The sequence below is a fragment of the Pyxicephalus adspersus genome, chromosome 1 (assembly GCF_032062135.1).
Source record: "Pyxicephalus adspersus chromosome 1, UCB_Pads_2.0, whole genome shotgun sequence".
NCBI classification, from domain to species: domain Eukaryota; kingdom Metazoa; phylum Chordata; class Amphibia; order Anura; family Pyxicephalidae; genus Pyxicephalus; species Pyxicephalus adspersus.
The window spans coordinates 41,397,275-41,414,289 of NC_092858.1; the positions used below are offsets into that span (position 1 = coordinate 41,397,275).

The 17,015-nt window shown below is 37.6% G+C and overlaps 1 protein-coding gene across 1 annotated transcript in view; it reads right to left on the reverse strand.

Moving 5' to 3' along the window:
• The window catches only part of NAB2 (NGFI-A binding protein 2), a 49,302-nt gene extending 32,626 nt beyond the window's left edge, over positions 1-16,676 (reverse strand). Inside the window, exon 1 of the mRNA XM_072407740.1 lies at positions 16,576-16,676. The gene's annotated coding sequence lies outside the window, so the exon portion shown is untranslated. The remainder of the gene's footprint in view (positions 1-16,575) is intronic.
• Positions 16,677-17,015: the final 339 nt, after the last annotated feature.

Sequence of the window (17,015 nt, forward strand, 5' to 3'; positions counted from 1 at the left end):
TCTCCATCCTTCCTTTTCTGTGTCAGTTTCCAGCGCAATTTTAAAACTTACCTGGCAGCCAAATATTCATGAATGACACAATGCAATTTTTTTTGAAGAATACAAAAGTTTTGTTACTAAACAGAAATAAAACATATAAAACCATAAAAAGAATAAATAGAAAACACAATAAGAGTTTACTAATGGGCTTGCTGCATCTCTTTTTTGAGAGCCTCCAGGTCCCTAGTTGCATCCCTCAGTGCCTTTGACATTTTCTGCATGCTAATTTGCAGGACGACTATCTTTGACATCTTTTTTTTCTTTAAAATAACACCTGTGTGGGGAAGAAAAAGAAGCATATTAGATTCACAGATATTGTTAAGGTAAGCTGACACATGGACATTTATTTTGCATGCACAATATATGAATGCTTACCAACAGTTTTTGGTACTCCTCTCCTCAAACATCTGGCTTTCTCCATCTGGGCTGATGGCTCAGGGCTTTCCTGCTCTCCCTCTGCAATAACTTTAGGAGCTAAAAATCCAAACATGTGTACAGAAAAAAAAAGAATAACTTAATTTAAACATAATCATATTCAACCTATCTCTACCATTTTGGTGCATACCTGGGTCAATCAGTGGTGAGGTACACACTTCCTCCTCTATGAGCTCTGTAGGGGAAACCATAATCAACTCTGCGGGAAAAAAATATAAATCTACTTGGCATGCATTTTTAAGGTTAAATATATAACAATATACTACCTTCTACCTCTGGCTGTACCTCTGGCTCTAATGGCTGTTACTCAGCCTCCCTAGCAGCCAACTTTTTTTCTTTCAATGCTCGTCGTCCTACTACAAAAAACAAATTTAATAAACAAAAACATAAATAAACAAAAACAAAATACATAAAAAAAATAAAAAAATAAAACAAAATGAAAAAAAAAATAATAAAAATAAAAATTAATAGATAAAAATAAATAAAAAAACATATATTATTTGTACTTACATTTTTTGGCGATGCAACGTCTAAGTACATTCAGCATGACCCTGTATTTTTTAAGTCAGACCACCGCTTTCTGAGCTGGTTCTTGGAACGGTGAACCCCAAATTTATCCTTCAGCCTGCTCTGCACAGTCTCCAAAATGTGGTCCTTTCTGACATTTGGATAAGAGTAATGAGCCCTCCTGCCATCATAATCTTTCTTTACCAGAATTTCCACCATCACCTCCATCTCCTCCTGGAAAGATGCTCTCCTGGAAAGGCTGTGTCTTGGCTGTGGCATCTCTCCCAAGTATGACAGGATATCATGTGACAGGAAGTGACCAGACATGCAAGGTGTGCTGGGAAATCTGCAGTCCGTTCAAAGTCATAAACGTGCTTTCGTCCAAACATTTGATCATACGATTATTTCAGAACAAACATTCTTTTAAGGTTGGTGTTTCTGCTTTGCCTGTCTTTGTGCTGTATTTCAGTGTGTAGTGGTGAAAGTTAACTAATGATTTTTTTTTAAATGTTTTGCAGAGGTCATGGCCTGATGCATTCAACAACCCAGACTTCATGCGTTAGTTCTTAGAGACCTACAGTACCCTGTCTTTGGAAGGTGAAGTCTGGGAAGTATGCAAACAGGTAGCTAAAGATGAAGGCATTACAATGCTTTGGTTGAGCTCTGCAAAAGCACAAATCCTGCGGCCAACATTAACTATGTGAAGCACGAGATCCAAAACATGTGCACAGTGTTCAAAAAAGGTCAGGTGCTGGAACAGAGGATGTATATGTACCTAAATTATGGTACCTTAACCGCTTGTCTTTCACCACCGATCAAGATGAAGGTCATTCGTCCGTGTGCAGCCTGGAAGAGGAAAACAAGGATGAAGGGGAAAGTACACAGAGCCTTGATGAGGCTTCTGATATTTTCACGACACAAGACCAGCTAAGTTACCGAAAAAACATTCTACATTCTACATTCGAAAATGTCATGCTATCCTGCCATTTCACTGCTCCAGTGGTGTTGAAGTACTGCAAGTACTTGTTTCGTTTTTTTTTTAGCCGACACTAGACCGGTGAATTGGCTATTGGAATTACTGCTGTGAATTGGAATTACTGTGAATTGGAATTACTGCTTTCCCTCTGTGCTGTTGTAGCAGAATCTTGCTCCATTAGAGGATCAAATCATGCACTGCAAATATTGCGGCGTAGAAAATTATGCAGCAAGCATAGACTACCTTGTCAGTTTTGTACATGCGCAGATTTATAGCAGTATGAAATAATCTGAAGCGATTTGCTAGAATACCAAATGCATTCTCAACCACCCTCCTAGCATGAGATAACCTGTAGTTGAATTTTCTTTTTCTGTTGGTCCAAATTCTTCTGAGGGTATGGTTTTATTTCGTTGTCATGTATTGCACATGCTTCATCTGCAACAAACACAAAGTTCATCAACTCTACAGTTTGGCTTTTTTTAGGAAGGTGCAGTTGCTTGTTGATCAGCTTTTTGTGAAATGGCGTACCTTCCAGAACCCCTCCATCAGACATGCACCCATTTCTGCCTATGTCAACTAAAACAAACTCATAACGTGCATTCACTATTGCCATGAGCATGATGCTAAAAAAAGCATGTGGGACGATTCTTAAATGCTTCCCATCAATTGCTCTTCCACAACTATGGAAGTTCCAGAACGGTTGAAAGTCTGAAGCGATGACCAGCCGTTCTTCAGGTGTATCAGGAAACTGAAAGGAGAACATAAGAAGAGTGAATATGCAAAATATTATGTTTTATTTTTTCTTGCAGACCTCCTCCTTCAGTGACCTAATGGAGAGTTCACCTGCTGCAACATCCACTTCGATGACTTCAAACCTTAGGAGTCAGAAAAGAAAGCAAGAGGTCCTGGAAAGGAAGCAAACTTTAGAGCAAGTTATGTCCACACCGAACCAAAAAGAGGATCAGTTTGATGCCTTTGGCTTCAGCATTGCTGCTAAACTGCGGAAGATGACCCCAGAACAAGCATGTGCTGTGGAGCCGATCGTCACCGATGTGGTCAACAAAGGATTAATGCACCAATTAAATCCACACTACCCTACTTATTCCTTGCCCATTCCATACCGGCAGCCTCACCCTCCTCCTGTATCTTTATATTGCTGTTAACAATGTTATTTATTACATTGTTATGTATTGTTATTTATACCTTTTTATGTGCTATAGTCTTACCAAAAAATTGCACTTTGTTATAAAAAGGTTATCTTTTTTTATGAAGTAAAAGTGTAATTTTTTTTGTTTAATTATTGTATGGGGTACCTACCTTCATGTACTCATCTTTCAAGCTGTCGATAATTGCTGCACACGTCTCCGGCATGACCCATTGCTTGTGGTGAGATCCCAGTGGAGAACTTTATGTCCTGCAGAGATCTTCCAGTGGCAAAGTATCTTAGCCTGGTGATCAACCTCTGTTCAGCTGGTATGGACCTTCTCATGAAGGTATCTTGTTTCTGCAGAAAAGGTCCCACTGCGGAAAGTAATTTCTGAAAGCACACATCCGACATCCGAAGGTAATTTTGGTTGTCATCCGGGGATGTCAGGTGCAGTTCCTGTAGCAGATTCTCATAGGAAATGTTGTCTTGGTCCATCAACCAATCTTTACACCAAACCCGGCGCTTCTTCACAACTTTCACATCATCTTCATCTTGCTCTGCACTTAGCAGATACACCATAGCAAAAGCTGCTTTGTTCTTCCTTAGGAGGGCTTGGAAAGACATATTGCACAGAGAGATAAAGGAGCAGTGTGCCAAATCATTGTTCAAAAGACCAATATTTCGTACACACGTTCTTTTTATAACAAATCTCAGACTGTTATTTCCGTTACATCACTTCCTCTGGTACACATCACTTCCTGTATCGTTCAAACGATCGCATCTAGCATGTGTACTTTATCTTTGAACGATCGTATCGTTATCAGCATGTACCTAATTGGACACTATACAATTGTTCACAGTTATCGTTAATAATCGTTGATCGTTTGTATTCAAACGACAAATATTGAAGGTGTGTTCCCAGCTTTAGAACTGATGCCCGAGAACTGATAACAAATAAAAGACCAGAGTCCTTTAATATTCACCAAAACACAGCAATCCAAGTTTTGACTGCTTAAGCTGCTGTCATCTCTTATATTGTATAGTTAATGTGATGTAGTCAGTTCTTACAGTAAAAGCTTCCTTTAGTGCTACTGAACCACTCAAAACACTAATCTGGCATTATTTTTTCTTTTTTACTCAGGTTTGCTTTACACCAACATATAATTTATATATACTCATTTCAAATGTACAAAAGATGTTTCTTTTAGCAGTGTACCATTAAAAGGTCCAGAAATCTCCTCTCAGTTGGTTGCAACCTATTAAACATTTAATAACTATTTTGTGTATGGTTATTGTTTTGTTTACCAACTACAAAGTGTCAGTTCTGTTATGAGTTCAGTATCAGTGTTTGGTTCTAAGAGAAAAGGTGAGGTCACCCACACACCACCCACCTAAAGAAAGGTCACTTTAAATATTCATATGTTGACAAAATTGATTCATTGGAAAAAAAATCTCAACAATCTTCACAATGCATTATACAAATTAGCAATACAATAAATATTCTGCTTGCTTCTAAGCAAACAATTGCTAGTGCTTGAAGCACACAATGGACCTGAATTATTAAAGCTCTCCAGGGTTGGAGTGATCCTGGTTTGGGAAAAACCTGGGTGATCCACCAAACCTGCTTAACTGATAAAAGAGTATTCTCACTTTCATCAGTGAAGCAAGTTTGCTGGATCACCCAGGGTCTCACATGATAGTCTATCTTCTCCAGCCCTCCAACTTTAAAAAATCAGGCCTAATATGTTAATTATCAGGCTATGTTGAAATAAGTAAATATTATTTGTGTTAATGAGAAATTGACTAGTATTCATACGTAGCATCATAAGAAGTTCTGCCCCTTGACTGGCAGAACTTGGCTGGCGCCCCACTCAGCACTTATTAGTAACTACCTGGCTGTCATCAGACAACCTCTTAGGCTTTGTGTAGAGAGAGCTATGAGAGTACAGACAGCCTATCTGCTCTGCCTTACAATGCACACAAAATGAGCAGGCATTACACAGTTAGAAGAAAGAATAGGGCAGATGAAAGCAGCCACAATTACTGTATAGCCATGACAGAAACAACTAGGAACACTAAAATTGTGACTGTGTAAATTAGGATGAACTGCCTACTTTTTACTAAACAGCTACAGCTTTTCTCTCACCCAGGTAAAAAAAATTGTGGGAACACTGCAATTTCAACCAGCTATCACTTCTGCCAACAATACTTCTTTATAGTTTTTTTATCTTTAATATTTGATAGATGTACGGTGCTGTATACCCTTCCTTCCCCTCCTGTTGTACTTTTGTTTGATTTATTGACTTTTGTTGTTAACCCTCTTCTGATTTATTGATATTTGTTGTTCTTTTCTATGTATATATTTTGTCCTTTCCATTAACTGCAAAGCCTGTAACTCCTATTCTTGGAAAACCTAATAAAAATGATTGAAAATGAAAAATTTGATTCAAATTTTTGATTAGTCATTAAAATGCACAATTATCCTCTAATATTTCCAGGATAAAATAGGGTTAAATATTGCTGCATCATTTGTTAATAAACCTTAACTGTGGGCTAATTTTTTTTTTAATGTCTCCAACAACAATATGCAATTTGATCTATACCCCTAACAAATGTATCTGGTTTGTAACAACTTACCCTGCAATCATTATGGTTAATGTATAATGTTTATTTCCCCACCTGGTCTGTTTTTGGACACAAGTTTCTTAGTAGTTTAACTGTTTTACGTGTTCAAAGGTTAGGAAATGGACTCTAATGGTCTAGTCAAAGGAAAACACACTGTACAAAACAGTTTTATTGTCAAATTATCTGTACATGTATGCTATTATTATTGTATGGAAATTATTATTGCCACATGTAATATTTCACTGTTCCTCACCTTTATGTCATAGATGTATGCAAATAACTACTTTTTAAAAACTTAATAAAAATCATTTAACACAAAAAAATGTCTCCAGCAAAGCTGGAAATTAAAATCTTTTACTGCAACTTTAACCTAATACAAAGCTGTCCCTGCAGTAACTCCTTCTCACCATTAAATATTCTGTGCTGAATCACACTCAGCATCGTATAACTTAGACTACAGGACATACTGTGAGTTCAGGGTGTCACAATCAAAGTGTAAGAGAAACCTGCACTTCATGACTATGAATATGAAAAGTTTTGTATATATAGTCATAAGAAAAAGAAAGTACACTCCCTTTTAAATCTAAAGTTTTACATATCAGGACATACCGTAATTAAAATCATCTAGTCCTTAGTAGTTTCCAGAAATATTTAATAACCTCATTTGAAAAAAGCACACAACAGACTCCAACATGTCATTCATTATTTACCAAAAAGTATACCAAAATAGAGAGACCAGGTGTGAAAAATTAAGCACACCCCATTATTGATTCAATATGCTTGGGATCATTGTCTGTTGCATGACCGAATGTCAGACAACATTTACCTGTCACTCAGATGGCCCCACATTGGACATTGGACTTCATGGTGGACTTAATGACTGCTAAGTGCCCAGGTCTTGTTGCTGCAAAACAAGGCTCAATTTTCATCCTCCATCACTGTGTATGACAGTTGGCATGTGATGTTTTCACTGTAGTGCTGTGTATGGTTTCACGAAATGTGGTGCTGTGCATTCATTTGGTCTCATTTGTCCAAAACACCTTGTTCTAGAAGTCATAACGTTTTTGTTCAGATGGAAACTAAAGCCATTTTAATTCAAACCTAAGCTGCCCTGTTCTTTTTAGAGAGAGGAGGCTTTTTCCTGGCAACCCTCCCAAACAAGCCACACTTGTTAAGTGTTTTTCTAATTTTACTGTTATTATTTTTATTATTTACCATGCTGAGGGGTGCAAAGTCAGATGTAGCTCTTGGAATTTTGGCAATTTCTCTAAGCATTGCAGCATTGTCTGACCTTGGGGTGAATTTCCTGGGTCGATCACTCATGGGAAGATTGTTTATTGTCTAGAAAGTTTTCAACTTGTAAATAATCTTTCTTACTGTAGAATGATGGACTTTTTGGATTTTTGGGGGAAATGGCCTTATAACACCTACCCGATTAACACATACCATTGCTTCTCTAAAATCCTTAATGAGGTATAACCTCCTCCTTGTTAACACACACCAAAATAGTCCAGACCAAACTGCCAAAACTTCTAATTTTTTAGATGCTGATGATCAGTTATTGAAGTGCTTTTAACTAACAGCACCTTGCCACTACTTTCCCTCTAATTTTTTATAGAAGTGGTGAGGGTGTACTTCATTTTCCACACACTGTTTCTGCATTTTGACTTTGTTTTTGGAATATAAAGATAGTGTAATATGTTTCTTGCTTGTTATTCTTTACTTTTGTATTAATGTGGGGGTTAAAGATAATATAATAAATCTGTACTAAAGAGTAAAAAAATCATTAAAAATCAGTGTCATACAGCGTTTGCCCGTTTACCGTTACACTGGTAATACTCAGTCATTTCTCCTTCTTGTTTACAAACTGTACATGGCATTTGGTCAGATTCTGAGGCTAAGATTTCAAAAACTGTTTTAAAAAACGGCGAATGATCCAGACATAGATTTATTGTATTGTAATATCTATGTTGACAGATCACACTGCTCACTGCTTAACTGGCTTACTGCACTCGAGACATTTGTCAAATACTCTGGTTTCTGTTAAGAACAGAGAAACACTCTGCACTTTTTTTTATTATATACCTATTTTTAGGATATTATTTGTACTCTGGATGTACTAATTCATTTTTAAATATATACAGTATTTGACTATCTGCCTTAAATAGTAAAAACATTAAACATAAAAAATGAAGCACTAAAATAAAAGTACATAAGTGTTCTAGTAAATTTCCCTGGTAATAACCTCTAACAGTGGGAACTCAAAACTGAATTGGAATCTACTGTACAAAAAATGTCCAGTGACACCAAATCCTTGAGAACATTGTTTATTAATTGCTAAATATTACTGACCTGTATATTCTATAACTGAAACATATGATACATAAAAAACACATAATAAAAAATGATTACTGACACACTCAGACAGACTAATCAATGTCATGGGAATTAATGAGTCTGTTCTGCACTCTGCCCCTAGCATAGGAGGAGTGGGTAGAAATGTTTTGAAAATGTCAAACTAAAAGACATGTAGTGGGCTGAGATACATGGCTGTGGGAGGCAACATCGCCTTGGGTGTTTGTGGATAGAGGAGCTTTTTAGTGTGTTGGAGGGTGACTGGCACAACATCTCAGAAGTAATAAAGTTCTTAACTCTTGGCATACCTTGGAAAATGTACTATGTTGAATATCTATGTTAATACATGCATATCTATAAAAAAGAAAAAACAGATATAAAGATAAAGGATAGAAAACTAAAATTGTACATTCCTCCCCTTGACCACTGTTTCAATCAACAGTGTTGCTTTGAGATTCTCTGGAGTGCTGTAGCACAGCATATGTATTACTGTAAATCAGGGGCCCCAACCCCTTGTCCGTGTACTAGTTGGCCACCGCCATTTGACAGCTGGGCCACGTGAGCACAGAGACCAGCGGTTGTCCGCTTTCATGAGAAGCCCCCACTTGGGGGGGGGCGCACCGGCCAGAGTGGTGGACCATGTCTACTGTATGGATCACATGCGGTGGGCGGGATCTGTCTGTGGACACAACCCACACACTCTCTCATCGCCGGCTCTGGCATCGTGAATTTATTGCACCAACTTTAATCTCCCCATAGATGTATCTTTTCACTATCCCTTAGTTCCAGCTGAGTGCACATTGATATGTATTTCCCTGCCAACCCCTCCCCAGGTTCAACTGATATCCCAAATTCCTTATACTCTGATCAGTACGTCCATAATAGGAGCCCAAAGCACTTTTATTAAAACAAACAGGCAAGGTCATGTGCCCAAATCCTAAGTGCCAAAATTATAAGTGCAATGGGAATTAATCCTGGGAATTGACACAGGAATTGGAACAGATTTGGAAATACTATTTTACTCTGCCACTCCCCTCCTGCCTTTGGACTGATTTATCCATCTGGACTCCAGCACATCCTCTGCTGCTGCAATTTTGAACTGGTATTTCATCAAACCAACTCTTTGACTGAATTATCATATCCCGCTCCTGGAACTCAGCAAGTTTACAAGCTTTACTTCAACTCATATTACTGGACTGCTTCTCATGGACTTCAGTGTGCCCCATTGTTTAATGTATGCATATGGTTCACAATTATCTGTAAAAATGTATTATTCACCCTGCTCTCTCTTTGTTGGTACTACTCCCTGTCCTTCCCAGTATGATAACTCATTGTCTCTCTGCTCCTTCACCCTCCTGATTTCTCTGTCTGTGCTCCTGCACCTCTTTCCCATACTGATACTCTCTGCTGACCTCTCACCCAACCCTGGTCCCTCACACAGCCTCCCTCCTCCATATACTCTCAGCAGGACACTCCCTTCTCCTAACCTCATCCCCATTCACCCTACCCATAAGTCCATACCCCCTTTTCTGGCAGTCTATGGAATGCCAGATATGTTGGCAACAAATTAGCCTCCATACACAACCTTCTCTTTTCTAAATCTCTAAACTTTCTGACTCTTACTGAAACTTGGCTTTCCTCTTCTGACTCTGCCTTTGCTGCTGCCCTCTCCTATGGAGGCCTGCACTTTACACATAGACCTGGCAACAAAGTAGTGTGGGGGGTGGTGTGGGTCTCATTCTCTCACCTAACTGTACATACAGAGTCCTTCCTACCCTTTGACTCTGCCCTCTCATTTACCCCCCATATTCAGAACATTTCCAAGTCCTGTCACTTTCATTTACGCAACATCTCCAAAATCCACCCCTACCTGTCCCCAGAGACCACCAAACTCCTTGTACATGCTCCTATCATCTCACGTCTGGACTACTGTAACCTCCTCCTCTCTGGTATTCCACTAACCCGACTCTCTCCTCTACAATCTATCATGAATGCTGCAGCCAGACTCATCTGTCCTTCCCACTGCTCCTCTTCCGATGCATCTCTTTGCAGATCTCCACACTGGTTTCCATTTCACCTTAGAATCAAAAATAAGCTCCTGTGCTTTGCCTTCAAATCCTTACACAGTTCTTGTCCCACTTAAATTTCTGACCTGGTAAAAAAATACTCTCTCCGCTCCTCCAATGACCTACTACTGACTTCCTAACTCATAACCTCATCACACGCACGGATACAAGACTTTTCTAGAGCTGCCCAACTCTCTGGAATGGTCTTTCTTGTCCTATTCTGCTTGCTCCTACTTTCTGCTCATTTAAAAGAGCACTGAAAACCCATTTTTTCAAACTGGCCTACCCATCTTCCTCTATCGTTTGAAACCATCATTACTTCCCACCACTACATATCCCCCTCCTATAGCTCTTCGGGGCAGGGTTATCTCCTCCTGTATCACTGTCTGTATTCCTCTGTCATTTGCAACCCCTATTTAATGTACAGTGCTGCGTAATATGTTGGCGCTTTATAAATCCTGTTTATTATTAATAATAATAATAATAATATTAATGACATCACTCTGGGGGAAGTTTCTTACCTTTTGAGTGACACACGGCTCCCCGTGCATGCACGGTCCCGGGTCCATATGTAGTGATCCGTGAGCTCCAAAAGGTTGTGGCCCACTGCTGTAAATGCAGCCCAACAGCCAAAGGCAAAGCTGCAGATCATCACATCACCCTCATTACCATATTGGTGTTTCTTTGTTTTTGGAAACTGCAAAGATTTATTATAGTTTTTAGATAAGCAGACACTCTGGGTATCTAGTAGCAGTTGGTTACATTCAACTGGACTTGTGAAACATCTTTCACAGCTTTTCCAAGTTACTTCATCAGTTCTGTTGACATCTGAGGTTGAAACACATAATTAGTTACCGTATATTGCCAATTTGTATGCTGTTTTCCCCCACATCAGGGTATACATCCCAAGCTAATTGCCAGTATGTGTCTGAAGGTTCTCATTTATGGAGGTCATTGTGTAGCTAGTAGTAGATAGACAAATTGTTGCTTTATGTTGATCTGATGTGTCATTTAGGACAAATAAATACTGTTAATTGTTTATTGGTCAGCATGTACAACTTGGTATACATAAAGAACTCTCCATGCATCTGCTTAGCAGAATCATCATCATTGAGACACTTAGCCAGTGTGATTCATGGATTCATGGTGCTTTATGCTGCAGAGGGGCTGCTAGATGTATGGTTAATAAAATAATGCTGAAGGTCTTGCTATGTGTTTGTTTTTACAAAACTACAAAGATATATCACAGTTTTAGACTCTCTGGGTAGCTAGTAGGAACCACATTCGGCTGGACTTGTTTTTGTATTGAAGACAGTTCTGTTGACATCTGAGGATGAAGTGTAGGTGTTTACTGTAATCTTCCAATTTTCCTGCATCTTCCAATATTCCTGCACATATTTTAGGGCATACACCCCAAAAAGATTGCCAATATGTCTGTGAAGGTTCTTATTTATTTGGGTCATTGTATAGCTAGTAGTAGTTAGTCTCCCTATCGCTTGTTCTTATGTTGTGATCTTACATACTGTTAATGCTTTATTGGTCAGCATGCTGTAACTTGGTATAAATACAAAACTCCCCATGCAGAAGCTTAGCAGAATTATCATTGAACCATACAACCATGGTGCCTTATGCTGCAGAAGATCATCTACAATTAAATGAATGGCTATTAAGCTACAAGTCTTGCCTGTTCATCTCATGCAGAACGTTGGGAAAGTGGGAGCAGCACAAACAGTAGCTAAACTCAGGAAGGAACAGGATGTTATACCTTTGCTGGGGGATGAAAGATAAAAGGGCCTTTTTAACAGACAACTAGAAAAATCAAAGACAGATACAATTTGCTTTCTTTTTGGGGGACTATCCATAAATTTACAGATGGTTAGCAACACTAGCTGGAACTAGAAATTTTGAAGAAACTAAATCGACACTATTAAGACAGCCAAAAAGTTTCACTTACGGCATAGCCTAATCTTTGTCTACTGACAATTCTAAAATTGCATCCAGTATATCTAACATTAACTTTTCTTGATATATCCCATAAATGTATAAACCATCAGTGCCAACAACTGCTGTAATCCATGAAGATACAGGAAAACATTTGTGTTATCTTCATCAATTGTTACACCCTGCTTGCTGAAAGCATTACAATATTAACTGGCTAATGTTCAGCTGGTCTTTAAAAAAATACAAAATAACAGTGTTTTCATGCAATGAGGAAATGCTTAGGCTCTGATGATAACTGTAAGTTTACTGGTTTTGATAAAACATGCTACTTTTAAATCAATTTTCCCTCTTGGCCCACTGGATCAAGTAACAATTTCACAAGCAATCGATGGTTTCACTCCCATTTGATAAAAAAAAAAATTATTAGGAAGATTAGAAATATTTTCCTTAATTGCTATTGTTGTTAATGTCTTACTGCAGTTTTAGTTCTGTTCTGTATGAAGGATGTTCTATTTACCTACAAGCTAAGCCATGTATCTATACCACCCTCCATTGTCATATTGGTCAGAGGGCTAAAAAGTTTTCTCGAATAGTACCTGTATGCACACTTTCAAGAAGCCAAACAAAAGACTGACACACATATAATAATATGATCATATAAAAATCATTTAATGTGTATAAAATAATTAAATTGAATCAAATTTTAAACCAAAGATCCTCAGTTCGATTATAAAGTTAGATTATAAAGTTCCTCACTTGATTATACTGGTGCCTGATATACTAAGTTTGGAATATGTGTTTTAATGTAGAATAAAATTCTTGTTTGTAATTGGTCAAACCTAATCTCAAATTGCTACATGTGCGGCCACTTTAATTATTATAATAGAGGATTTGTTAATATCCTCTAAAGCAGCAGAGGCCAACTGGTGGTCTGCGGGAAAATTTTGGTGGTCTGTGCTTCTGGACCCCACTGGGGGGGCACACTGGCCAGAGCTGTGAACCATGACTTTTGTACGGATTGTAGGCTCAGGCGGTCTCTGGACACAACCTGCCCACTCTCCTTTCCAAGGCTCAGACCTGCGATAGTAAAGTGGCCGGGTTCTGGCATCATGATGTCACTATGGGAGATGTTTCTTCCCCTTTTGCATGACACATGGCTCCCCGCGCATGTGCGGTCCAGAGCCCATAAATTTAGTGGTACGTAGGTCCGAAAAGGTTGGCGACCACTGCTTTAAAGAATTTGTTCAGATCTTTTAGTAAAATTACAAACAGGAAAGCTAAAGCAACACTTTAGAATTCTAATTCTTTAGTGATACTTTCAAGCCTAAGAGAAGATCTATCTTGGATGTTTTTACATTAAAAAACGTATACTCTGCTCAGTCCCTCATCATGGAGTCAGTTTTAATGTAATATCCTAAAGAAAAAACAAAGCTTGGAGTATAGTTGGGCTTTTGAACCAGGAAGAGCATTGCGTAGCAAAAATAATACATAGCTGTAATCTCCAACCACTCCTATTTTCCTATTTTTTTTTTTTTTATTAGGAAGGGTGAGACATGCATTGCCAGAATATCCTGGAATGGGTCCATTACAGCTTTTCTCCAACAATACTGCTGATTCACAATGTTATCATTTGAAGAAGAAGTCACACTGCTATCTGGTGGCCTCTTTACACATAAGCCTGATGATACAATATAATTTTTTTCCTAAAAAATCCAACATGGTTTGCACATTCTGAAGTATATTGCTATTTTTATCTAGAAAACTAGAAGTAAGTAAATGTTTTGATTACATTACTAATGGAGCTCGTGTTGACCTAATGACAGTGCTCCTTCAAGAATCAAGAGCTGCTCTGCTTAGGCATGGTCAAATATCTGTCTGTAGATGAAAATGACGTAGAAAAAAACATACAAAGCTTTAGAGTCTTTTGGTCAGTAAGAGGGCCTCTGCATCATAAGCAGACCTTCCCACCCATATAAAACTGTGTACCTGCTGAAACAGCAGCAAATAACAGGTAAATTATCAAACACTTCAAAATGCACCCTAACTGTCCCCTCTGTGTTGTTGTAGTCTGTTTATAACATGTGATCTAAAAGAGTTCCAAAGTGAAGGAAAATTCCTATAGGTAATTATATGGTTAACTGTTACTTGGGCTAAAAACAAATATCAGTAGGTTTTACCACAAAATTTCAGTGTGAATTTAAAAGCACAGGAAAGACTCTAATGAATGCTGAAAGAAAGGATGAAAAGCATGAAATACAAAGTCAATACTGTTAGTCAGTACCAGGATTTGCAACAAACCTAATTAAGACTGCTTCCAAATAACTAGGTAAAACATTGGGAAATCATAAAACTGCCTCAAGTTGTAGGAAGAAGGAGTATTACTCAAGAAAACACAACAGACAGTTGTTCAGGACTAAGACAGCGCTGACTTAAACCATGTTAAGCAGGAAATTTGAACATACAGCTATAAATACAGTAAAAAAGTATAAAGAATATTTATACAAAATATAAACACATCAAGCTGTACATCTATATGATCATGCTGTAACAACATGAGATATATTCCAAAGCTTGCATCATAAAATACAAGAAGATTGTTATTGATGTTATGAGGTTAAAATGTATTTAATGTAAAAGGCATTTTATAAATACAGTTTATTATTAATAAAAAACAATAATATAATAAGTACCCATTACTTTAGGTTCCATATTCCAATCCCCTGAAGCACAGCAGAAATATAAAATATTATAGATAAAACTCCTGCAGCTATACTAAACTGACTAGAGAAATAAATTCCAGTTGGATAACCTTTTATGATTGAAATGGTTCAAAGAACACATTTATATGTGCACAAAATCATATAACATAATATCTGGGCTAATGCTAAGTGACTAATCACAACTATCCCCAAAAAAAGCATTCTCTGCATTAGGAACACAAAAGTTTGGTCACAAGAAGTAACTAAAATGCGCATAACTACGCATAATATTGTTTACGACTTTGCAAGGCTTTAATTTAAACCAAATTACTTGTAATAGTTTTATGTTGATTACCCCTAGAACTAAGGTCTAATTTTATGGGTAAATCTATTTTTTTGGCATTTTTGTAAAAATAAAATGAAAAGAAAAAAATAACTCTTATCAATAAAGTATAAAACAACACTAGAATTTTCATAAAACTGTATAAAAACCAAGAGAAACATACATGGGGCAGAAGGGTTTCACGGGACATGTGAAATACATCCATGGGGAACAATATTGGAAAAAGAGTGCTAAACCAAGAATTTCCCCATTGCAGGTAGACATATTTTAAAGTTTTGTCCCCGAAAGCTCTTATGCTGGTCATGAATACAAGTATTTTAACTATTATTCTGATAATAAAAACAAAAGTGTAGATCATCACAGCCTAATGCAATCATAAACATATATAGGTTGCTAAATCTATAAACACTTTGTTGTAGTTGGCCTTGATCTGTTGGATTGATTTGTGTATAGTCATTCAGATAAATGATTTTATCCCAAACAGTCACACCGGTAGGCATTTATACAAATGTAATAAATATTATGAAGTTTATTATTAATATTGATATATGCTTATTATATAATATTCTTCTATACATGTATATAGGTTTCTGAGTCCTGTAGATATTTATGCATAATAAATGCAGTATTGGCTCATACGTGGCAAAGATAAGATTATAACTGATTGCTCTTATATGCAAGTCATTTTGTCCGTCATGCTGCAATCTCACTCTCCTCTCTTCGCCACACACAGGCTATTTTGAGACCATTGCATTTTATCTTAGTGCATCTACGTGTCCCTGTGCCCACACTCTCTCCTGACGCACTTCCTTCCTCCCACAGACCAAGAGATGCTTTTGCTGCCAATTCTGAAGTTCTCTCCCCACCCACGGCCTTCCATCCCTGTGGGACCCCTAAGCATCCACAAGTCAAAGAAGAGGAGGAGGGGGAGGAGAGCAATGAATGAGATGCTTCAATTAAAGCACATTGTGTAGGCTTATAAATAATGTGTATTTTCTTATGTTGTCACGTTTCCAAACAGTGTAAACCTATAGCTAGCTAGATTTGCAAGCAATATTAACCCTGGATTGTGGAATTGTATGCTGTATGAAAATGTTGGAACATACGCAGCCACTTCCTACTGTGCAAGTGATATGTTTTTAGTTTAATAAATCAAAAACATTTAAAGTATGTGATTTCCTGATGAATGTACAGTGTTGGGTTTGATCACTTAGAAGCATTGATTATTGGAGTTTCAAACCACATGGAAAATGCAAAGAGATACAGCAGATGTTGGTTTCCTTTCTGTTATTTAAATAAAAGGACTGACTGTATAATCAGCTGCACACACACACACAAAAAAAGAAACATTGGTTTAAAGAATTAAAAAAATGAACATGCATCCTATAAAAGAACATTTTTAATACCTCTTTTGCTTACTAGTGATTTATTTATTTACTTACCTAAATAGCTACAGGTACTACAAACATCTGAGATTTCTGGGTGCACAATGCTTCCTAACCCCTCAGTGTGCTCTGTGTTTCTTCCCTATATTAGAAGTCTTTTTACAGGATGCTGGTAATTTTATAAACACTGCCACACTTCTTTTTTGAAACATTTTCTTCAATTCTACACCCCAACATGGCACTCTACAAAAGAAAAAAACAATTCAACACAATCAGATGTGATATCTCTGCTTACTTTAGGGCTCCCGCACCAACTACTCCAGCAACCTGTAACTACTGCCTCACCTTCTACAGCCCAGTTAGTTCTTCTTTCACCATTGTCCCCCATCTGCCCACTTGACACAACCTTCTCCTATTTATTTTGTACCCAATCCCCCGTCCTTGCACTGAACTGAACTGTTTACCCTAATAAAGAATTTCAACAATGAAAATAACAT